Source organism: Panulirus ornatus, chromosome 4, assembly GCF_036320965.1.
Source record: "Panulirus ornatus isolate Po-2019 chromosome 4, ASM3632096v1, whole genome shotgun sequence".
NCBI classification, from domain to species: Eukaryota; Metazoa; Arthropoda; class Malacostraca; order Decapoda; family Palinuridae; genus Panulirus; species Panulirus ornatus.
The window spans coordinates 12,225,488-12,236,745 of NC_092227.1; positions in this window are offsets into that span (position 1 = coordinate 12,225,488).

Here is an 11,258-nt window from a genome sequence, read left to right on the forward strand (position 1 = left end):
GCTTCTAGAACCACGGCTTTTTGGTGCACGCAAGCATGAATACTCGGCCACATGAGTTCAGTAGCACGTACCTAGCATGTTTATGTCAAGTAAGCTGGTAACAGCTGCATGAGAAAGGAGCAAGGGTACGTGGAACACAGAACAGTAGAACAGTAACGTGGACTGTTAAGTAGATGGCCACTGATAAAACAGTTAAACTGTTCATGTAGATAGGTCGGGTAGGTCGCTCAGTATAATTGGTAACGATCAGTCATGTGAAAAACAGCCATGAATTTTAATGAGCGTAATAGTCTGTGGTGCTGCCAAGAGCTGCTGTTGTCGTACAGCAGCTGCCAAATTCACGCAATATGTTAGATGACACTTTATAAGCAAATGTCTTCTATGAAAGTCCATGCAGGATTCAGTATACCATATAGTTGACTACAGATAACAGCAACTGTGTTCAACAGGATAATACAACATTTATTGCGGGCAAACAGTCATGTCTTGTGACCTCTCGACACTCAACGTCCCTTACTCTTCCCCCAGCCCCTTATCTCGGTGTCTCTTAACATTCATTCCCCCATCCCTTCTTCCCGAAACTTCTAGGCGCATTTCAATCTCGCAGTCGATACACTCCAGACCATGCAGACCAACATAGGATACGAAGTCAAGCTTGAAAATGCGCTGACCCATTCTCACCATCATCTGCCTGTAGACTTAAATACACCACCAGTCATCCCAATCCTCTCCTCTTTCCCTCCCTCCCTTTCTTTTCACCGTCTCCTCCACCCTCCCTTTCGCTCCCGCAAACCTTGCATTCGAGGGTGGTGGAGAAGGGGTCAATGTGACATACTCCACTGTGGTGATTGCATAACATTGATTGTGTAACATGACTGTTGTAACAACAGTTTGGAATACATTATTTGAAAGTGGTGTTATGTTTTCCCTTGTGTGAAAGTGTAGAGATATCTAATGACCATAACTTAGAGTTAGGCAGCTTATGATTCTTTAATCAGTTAGGGCGGTGGAATGTGGCTGGAAATGCCACTTGCGTATCAAATGGTAGCATCCACGATTCATGTGGCACAAAGCCTCTATGTGATCTGTGCCCTCTCGTCGTGGAAACACCCTCGAATCTGTGAAACTCGTCCATGACACTAGATATCACTCATTAAAATCTTCGTCAATCACGCCAGTTTGTTCACAAAACTACTCCCAAACCTGATATCAGTAGGTGCTGTGAGAGTATTTAGTTTGTTAATGGTTTTAGTGGTGTTGGGAGCATATGTTATGTGTGTGTTGTACGTGAAAGTGATCAAACATTTAGAGTTATGGAAGGGTGGAGGTTGGATCTGTGTCTGTGTTGGGGGTTAAGATGGTAATGGTAGGTTTCTCCGGGGCTGCGGAGGTTCTGTTTCGATTGAGCAGGTGCTGTTGTGATGTGACTGTCAGGTCGTCTGTATATGAGAGGACTTTCACAGTGTGGCCCTGCAGGAGGTATTTTGAGGTTATGTAAAAAGAGACTGAAGAGGGGGTTGGAGAAAGAACATCTTGATGAACTCCACTGTAGAGTTGATGGACTTTGGATGTAAATGTCTCTGACTAGCTAGCCATCTATGAAACCGGTAAGGCATTTTCATGTCTTTTTTGGGAAGTCGGTATCAAGTATACTTTGTTTTAGGTGTGTGTGTGTGTGTGTGTGTCCAATTATAAACGCTGGTATAGATCCCTCAAATATATCAATGTTACAGACCCACCTTCTCTCTAGCAAAGCGTATCACCTACCCTCGCATGCGTATCACAGAGAGGAGTCTAATACTAGCGACGCAAATCTGAAATCTTTCCTAATTAGAAAGGGACCAATTGTCGCATGTCCCCCACCTGTCCATATCTTTCTTCGCATCAGGTTACCCACATAATTGTCACAGCTTCCCACGTCTCTCGTTATTATCTTCTCATCCCCCTCTTCCAGCAGTGTGGCAGATGGTGCTACCTACCACAAGCAACACTTGGTTCCAATATCAAGACCAGATCCACGGTAGATGTTATATCACAAGTGTTATCACTATTAATAAGTTTAGATGGTGCACATATCAAGATATTTCTCCTTGAGAGATACGCTGAAATGTTTGATCGTAATATATGTAAAGAGTGTTAGAGAAAATGCAAGAAGGATTCTGTATTTTTCTGTGCCATATAACGGAAAGGGTATCAAAATCATATTCCACCCTCAGAATGATGTTAATGATACATCTTCGCTAATGTAACTCTATCGGGAGGGTTGTTAATGTAATGAATGCCGACCAGTGATGAAGATAATGGTCAAAGGTCCCTCCCTTTGACCACTTACGGTGCCTGGGGAACTGTGCGATTGCATTAGGGTCCTTGTTCCTTCATGCCTGCCTGCTCCCTTAAAGTTATCTTCTGAGTGTGGCGTAGCTTCATCGAAGAATCAGGAACCCTCACAGAAGAGAGCCCTAGAGAGAGAGAGAGAGAGAGAGAGAGAGAGAGAGAGAGAGAGAGAGAGAGAGAGAGAGAGAGAGAGAGAGAGAGAGAGAGAGAGAGAGGTGGGTCATGCCCACCACACACATGTTTTTAACAATTAGGGGCCAGGTCATCATGTCCCATCTGATAATGAAAGCTGGTGGCCAATAACCCTAACCCTGGACCACTAATGGACCTCCTGACCACAGAGCCAAATGCCCGTCACCGAAGAGCGCTACTCCATCAGATGCTCCAACTACCCACTCTAGTCTGATGGTACCACCTCCGCTGCATATCACTGTCACTCATAAAATATTACTGAACATGCAACAACCTCTAAGACAGCAGCAATGCCTAACATCCCCTCCTTCACAAAAAAAAAGACAAAAAACACACCTTTACCGCAAGCACTTGAAAAAAAAACTCAAAACACACAAAAAAAACAAACCCCACTCCACTCCACACAACCCCAGCGCCAAACAAAACATCCTGCAACTTAAAGTTGGCCAACGGTATCGAAAGTAAACACGAATAATCAACCAACTCAGAGAACATAACATTCACAACATAACGCATAACCTCCATGCAAGCATAACCTCCATGCAAATAACTTCCCGTCTTCCTACAACTTCTTATCCACAAGAGAAGACAGACAACAAAGGCAAAGAGGACTCATTTCACTTGTCCATCAAACCATACCATTCTCAAACACCAATGACACTACCATAGGCTCATAGGCGATGACAACACCAAAGAAATACAAATCTTTTATGAAAAGAATTCACAGTACTCTATGTAACGTTATCAACACCGACATTCCTCCCCATCCAGATATACTCCCCAACTAAAGAAAAAAACCCTGACTAGTGTACCTAACATCCAGCACTGTGGAGACTCCACTGTCTACCATCCCGCTATCCTCAACACCTACACCCGAAATATCCGAGTAGTTGCGTAGTCTATCTAAGAACGAACATGGCGTTTTTCGGCTTCATGACGAGTTCGTAATCTGATGGCTATTGACCCCATCAACTTATACAGTACATCTTTTGCCGTCTCGACACACATAAAAGGTGAGAAATATCGTTCGAGATTTGTCAAAATATGTTACTTTTACGTAACATTCTTCTGCCTTAAGATACCGTCGCAAATGAGCGTTTATCCTCGAGTTACGATGCCTTGGATCACCTATGTTGATGGTGAGTTAACAGAAGCGGAAAGAATAGGTTTTACGTTGCGTCACTATGCATGACAATGGCTCGGAGAGAGACTTGTACCTAGGTACACTGATAGTGAAAGGTGAGGTACTCGTTCTTGGGGACACTGATAGTGAAAGGTGAGGTACTCGCACTGATAGTGAAAGGTGAGGTACTCGTTTTTGGGTACAATGATAGTGAAGGGTGAGGTATTCGTTCTTGGGGACACTGATAGTGAAGGGTGAGGTACTCGCACTGATAGTGAAAGGTGAGGTACTCGCACTGATAGTGAAAGGTGAGGTACTCGCACTGATAGTGAAAGGTGAGGTACTCGTTCCTGGTGACACTGATAGCGAGATGTGAGGCTCTTGCCTCCTGGTTACAATGAAAGTGAAAGATGAGAAACTTCCCATTGATGGAGAAAAAGACAAGGGCCCTTCCCTTAAGGAAGCTAGTGGAGAGTTCAGGATCTCACCCATTCATGTATTGGTAGAGTTAGTGATCTTAATCCCAGGTAGCTAAAGAGAGTTGAATGCTTTAACACCCCTCCCCCCTTTATCAAAAGGATTTTGATCCTGTTCATCTTAGATTAGAGTTGAGAGTCTTGCCTCTAACCTCTGAAACAGAATTGAGTCTTCTCTCTAGCCTCTGAAACAGAGTTAAGGGTCTTGCTCCTGGCAACCAAAAGAGAGTTGAGGCTCTACCTTCTGGCTACTACCTGACCATTAACTTAACTTTTTACGACGTGTCTAAAGGTATCTTCATAGCAACACACCAGCGTCAAACGTGCCTCCTTAAACTCATAACACTCCCAGATGTCTGGAGCATGTGAGAAATCATACTAATCAGTTTATGAGCAAACGACAAATTAAGATATTCGTAATCCTTTTACAAAGGATTAGCAAATCAATAAATATCTATTTTTTCTAATGATAATTACCTGTAGTAGATAATGCTATTCTAGGAAGGTATATCTACAAAGTGGGTGAGAGTAGTCTAGCAGGTTGTTAAGCAAAATTCCTTCAAACTATCGTGTACTGTACACTTTCCTCTGCTCAACAGGAATTTCGTCACACAGGATTTGCAGTGTCCCGACCATATGTTATACTGCCTTTCCGTAGCGTCGTGTCTAGGAAACTTGAATGAATCTTTTCGCAATGACGTCCTTTGTGATAATAGTATTATAACAAATGCAATCATACCAATTTTCACGACGTAACGACTATGGCGAGCAGCAACACATCAGAAATTATGGAATAGTCCGAGCGCCAAGATACTATTCAATTCTATTTCTATGTGGTATGTTGTCATTCAGTAACATGCGCCTTTAGCATGCACCTCCGCACATACCATGTCTCTAGGTCAAGAATGGACGTAGATGACAAGCGAGTGTGGCGAGACAGCACCATGACGGGGGGTTACAACAGACACTTTCCTCAGTCGTCCCTAGCAGCGAATGTGGTGCCACGCCTGAGACATAAGGTCACCAGGAAGCAGTGGTGGATCTCTTCAGTGAAAAAAAAGAGGAGAAAAGTATTTTTCCTTCCTCAGAACACACATACAGAGGCGACGAGCAAAACCTAACATGATAGTCACTGGGGCAGTTCGCACACACTCTCGTCTTACATGAATCCTATCTAGTCTAGAAAGGATGATTCTTTCAATCATCCAGTAAATACATAATGTTGGAAGGGTATGATTAACTATGACACAGTAACAGTTCTCTAGCAAAACATACCTTCGTTAATCATTTAATTTTCGTGAACCTCATGATGAAATCACAAGAAAAAATAAATAGATAAATCTCTTGTAAGATTAATTCATCGTTTGTAGACTCTATGTTAATCACTTGTGTCTGTTTCACTGTTGACGACAACACGATCGACTCGTACAGGACCGCATTCGTTTCAAACACTCATTACTGAATGCACATCGTTTTTAAGTCTCCCCTGTTGATAATCGTTTTCTGATTCCATCAGTGATTCTAGTCAAACTATATCCTTTCAATTACAAGTAAGTACAAGAGGTTACATCAACTTTAAGAACCTCATTTGTTGATAGTAGTTTCTGATTCCATCAATGATTCTAGACAAATTATTTCCTTTCAGTTACGAGTAAGTACAAGAGATTACATCAACTTTAAGAACCTCCCATGTTGGTAGTCGTTTTCTGATTTCATCAATGATTCTCGTTAAACTATTTCATTTGAACTACGAATAAGCGCTTAGAATGTCTAGGTTCCTGGATCATACCTAAAAGAAAAGAAACCTTTCTAGTTGGCCCCATCCCAGCTGGCACCGTGCCTGGTGCTCAACAGACGGGAAACAGAGGATTCATTTTTATGTCAGGTTAGACATATGCCTCGCTCGCCCTCCTGCCTCGTCTTCTTTCTCTAACGTTTTCCGTCATGTCGTGGCTCTTCGTCCATTGTTACGATATCTGAAGAAAATCAAATAGTGTTTCTCTCTTGATCATGAAATCTTTAGTTATTAGAATTCATATCCATTCATGATACTGAATATAGTGATACGTGGTGTAACGGTTAGCATTCATGAAGTAACGCATTCACGAGCCGCATAGGTGCGAATCCTGGGTACGGCAGTCGGTCCACAGTCAACCAAGCTGTTCAGCCACCCAAAAGGGTTGCTCCATAAAATGGGTACTTGGCTCAAGCTCGGGTATATATATATATATATATATATATATATATATATATATATATATATATATATATATATATATATATATATATATATATATATACAATTGGCATTTCCTTTACATTTATTTGTTGTATATAGCATAAGATTTCAAAATGAAGTGATCAACATATGTGAGAAGGAGGATATAAAAGAGTAAGCATATATGAGGTGGACGACAATATCTCATACTGTTTGACCGCACAATGAAAGGTGAAATGATGAGAATGACCTCTGCTCCTATATAGGCAAAGTGGAATCACGGCGGACAGATGGCGTCTGCAAACTCTCATCTTTTTCAGTCCCTTTTTAGTGTTTCCTCTTCCTATGTCCTCTTATCTTACGCTTCTCCTTCGTTTCCTCTTCCTATCTCCTCCTATCTTACGCTTCTCCTTTGTTTCCTCTTCCTATCTCCTCCTATCTTACGCTTCTCCTTTGTTTCCTCTTCCTATCTCCTCCTATCTAACGCTTCTCCTTTGTTTCCTCTTCCTGTCTCCTCCTATCTTACGCTTCTCCTTTGTTTCCTCTTCCTATCTGCTCCTATCCTACGCTTCTGTGTTTTCCCTTCCTATTTCCTCCTATCTTACGCTTCTCCTTTGTTTCCTCTTCCTATCTCCTCCTATCTTACGCTTCTCTCTCGTTACCTCTTCCTATCTCCTCCTATCTAACGCTTTTTTTGTTCCTCTTCCCTATCCCTCCTATCTTACGTTTCCTTTTTCCCCTTTTCCCTATCTCCTCCTATCTTACACTTTCCTTTTTTTCCTCTTCCTATCTCTCCTATCTACCTTCTTTTTTTCCCTTCCTATTCCTCCTATCTTACCTTCTCCTTTGTTTCCTTTCCTATCTCCTCCTATCTACCTTCTTTGAAGGGGAGGAAGAGATGAGGACAAGGAGGAGGAAGAAGAGGACGAGGAAGATGAGGAGGAAGAGGATGGGTGATAGAAGCCTACAGGGTTACCTTATCCAGCGATTATCATGAAGCCTTTGCAAGTTCAAGTAAACATTAAGCGGCGCACCGTGGCATCACTTTACAGCGCTCGCACCCGAGCAGATGATGATGGATGGAGACCTGATAGTGCAGGGGAGAAGCAGCCTTGGACAGTTGGGTGTCAGAGTGAAAGTAAAAGATCGGCGGAGGAGGTAATCTGCGAGTGACCAAGGTTATCATATGACCTGCTTAGGTCATCACATGGCTAGATCTTCTCTGTTCATAGTTATTCCTTTGAAAAAAGAAAGAAAAAAGAACTGAGAAATGAAATGAACTTCTGATGATTTCAGGGACAACATTATCCTTAACTGCATTAAGCATTAAAGAGTTTCATACTGTATCAGGTCCTAAGACTATGAAACTCTGGATATACAGTTACTTCAGTGATATTCCATGATCCTGCGTGAGAGAGAGTCAAGTTGTCACACACCCTTACACACATAAATTCACCTACGGGCATCTTCCATCTGACCAGCGGAAGCCACCCTTAACCACAAGGGATCGCTGACGAACGATGCCTTTTTTTCTAGACACGAGAAAGTCTGAATGCCATATCATGACTTTATATTTGAGCTTTCTATATATAGCGGTGGTCGCTGGGCGTGTTATTTCCTTTAAAATGTCATTTAAGTCACTGCAGTTTGAGAGAAATGGAAAAGTAACAAAGAATTTGGGTCGTTTACCATTTAAAGGCTTTTCCATCTGTTTTAATGGGAGTCATAATGCTAGACGACCGAGGAACTAAAGTGAATCATGAGGTATACTGGATGTGTGAACCAAAACTTATCGGGTTCTGTTGCCTTGTTCCAATCTGACGATATGAAACACTTACGTATTATGCATTTGGTGAAATGTGGAAAGGTAGAAAATATTACCCATAAATAGCCAATGAAAAATCATTATATATTGTCAAGGGCAGATAGAGCATAGAAGAATAGTTCGAGAAGATAGACAATTCAATTTCCTTCACCTTTAAACAAGGAATGGCGGAGGATGAGGAAGTAAGTGCCAAGAGTATTGCGGGAGATGGAGGATGATGTCTCCCTCTAGAACGACCCTCTTCCCTTTTTTATATCCAATATCCTTCGTGATGGGTTATTGGTGAACGCCAGGTAAAGCGTCCGCTGGGAAATATCCCTCACTTTAGTGCACTTTCGGAGCGTCAGGGAAACGAATCTGGACTTTAAACTTCATGCAACACTAATTTGCCTTTTGGACTCATTTATTGTTTCACTTAAAGAACTTTCGCGATGCTTTCAGCCACAGTGGATGATAGTTATTAATATAAAGCTTAAGCTATCATAAAGAACATTTCTTTCCCGACTCGATCGATTCTGTCTTCATGTAAAAAACTGGGACGAAATGTTCATTGTTTATCGCGAATGATCGGTGTCCCGTATTTCTAACGAGACTTATTTTCAAGGTGACGTTCAGCCTAACGAAAAAGATAAATAGATCTTAATCTCTTAGTTGAAAATTATCATATATTTACTATATTCTCGTTTTCCGTCACTTTCCCTCCATGCACTTTCCCGCCGCACAATCTTGACGAACACGTATGGGTTTTAGGACACGTTCAGCCGAGAACTCGAGTAGGGTGTCTGATTCATTCTTATAAAAATCGTTGACGAGAGAAAAAAAAGAAAAGGCCTTCGATCTACCATGATCATACCGGTTAGAGTCGAACTAATCCTTGTGGTGGACACTGAAATCCCTTGCATAAAGGACCTCAGCGTGTGGACGAGAAGAGAGCAAAGCTTCGTGGCAAGAAGTCAAATAATCGAAGAGTCGTACACAGTTGGAGGAACTGAGGGAAGAAATGAACGAAACACAAAAACAAGGTATTAGAATGGAAAGTTTTGAGCTAGATGGCATCAAAGTTGACTCAAGATCAACGAGGCGAGCAATAGGTGTTTTTATACTATAATAGGCACAAACTCCACCACACCCTTGAAGCGGAAATGGTGGTACAGATTATAGATGGAAGTCTGATAGTGCAGAGGAGAAGCGGCCTTAGACACTTGGGTTTCAGAGGGAAGTAAAAGATCAAGGAAGAAAGTAATCAGATAGTGTTCAAAAGATGGAGGGTTAGAATTAAGACCACGCATGAATCGGGGTGTGGGATGGATCCCAGTCACACGATGGAGGGTTTGATCTGGGCCGGTATCTCAGGCAAGTTTGTTGTGCACCCGATGCTCATCCTGTAAGCGGAAGTGCAAAAGGATTACAAGGGTTACAAAGGAGGGAAGGTGGGGGCCCAACCCTTCTCGACCAGTGGCGCCGCTCCAAACAGGCAACGGTAAGATCTGTAACGGTCATACCGCTATAAATGACAAGAGTATGGAAGAGTTAGACAAAACCAGAAAAAAAAGATATAAAGATGTGCGCTGGTGATTTGTTGTCAAGTGCTGTGAATGAGGAAGAGAGTGTGTGGGATTGGGTATGTGGATGCCAGCGACCCACGCGTGGTTTGAGGCAAGGTGGAAAAGAGGCAGGGACCTGGGCCTGGATGACAGTATGTGAGGAATACAGCAGTGATAATTCTGTGTCGCAACTACTGTCCCTTCCTGGTCGGTAGTTGCCAGCTACCGTTTTCGATTATTTGTCTTGCTGTGTCTTTTGCGCCGTTTTTTCTTACCTTACACATGTAAAAAAAAGAAAAATCCTTATGGTTAGCTTTAACATTTAAAGATTTTTTTTTTCATGATTGTGTTCTCTTTCTCTGAAGACCTTTTTGAATTTCTTACATCTATATTTTTGATAGGTCATGGCGAGTTTCATTTTCTACTTCAATTTAGATTATATAAATATATATATATATATATATATATATATATATATATATATATATATATATATATATATTTCTTTTTTTTTATACATATTCGCCATTTCCCGCTTTAGCGAGATAGCGTTAAGAACAAAGGACTGAGCCTTAGAGGGAATATCCTCACTTGGCACCCTTCTCTGCCCTTTTTTTTGTGGAAAAGTTTGTTGCTCTGTGATCTGGAATCAAAACTTCACATTGTCAGTATCGAATGTTCTTACATACCAATAGTCTTATAATGCCAGAGCCTCTCCTGCCTCATTGGGGTTGATCAAGTGGAAGTCGGTGGCAAGGCTAGGCGAGGATATCAACATGGTATAAAGAGATGCGTCTGTCTGTTTATATACCTTTGTATGCTATTCCCTCTCGGCTGAGAGGCGTTATTACATATAAACCATAATCCTGTGTGATTCGTGGTGTTGACTACAACGTGCGGGGATGATGAAGTTATATAACCTGAGATGTTTAAGACTCTCAATGTTAACTATATACAAGAGATCTTTGTAACGGTGAACTGTGAGGCACTGCTGTATAGATCTTGCTGTCTTCATAGCTGTGACTTTGCCGTACTGAGGTAAATTGAAGATGATGATTATATTTTGCTATGATCCCCGTAAAACAGACTCTCCACTAAAGGGGGTTTACTTAGAATAGATTTGTTTTGTACGAAGCTTCTGCGAAAGCAGCAGCACCACCACCACGCCTTTTTTTCTTCTACCTAAAGGATGCAAGATCTTTCATCTGCATCACTGAAAACATTCTGTATATTCTGGCAAGTAATTATCCTATCATGCCAGTAGCGAGGTGTCATGCTCAGCCTCACCCAGGATCAAAGGCTTTCTATAATATTTCACAAAATCAGGACAAAAAAAAAAAAAAAAGAGAAGAAATCTAATTGCATCTGGAAGGTAATATACTAAACTTACTAAACCCATTAAGCAAGGAACCCGTAACTGATCAACCCGAGCTTATCTACACGTCAGTAATACAGTTTTGTGATTAACTATACGTTAGAAATACAGTTTTGTAATTAACTACACGTCATTAGTACAGTTTTGTGTAATTTGTGTTATCAGCACACT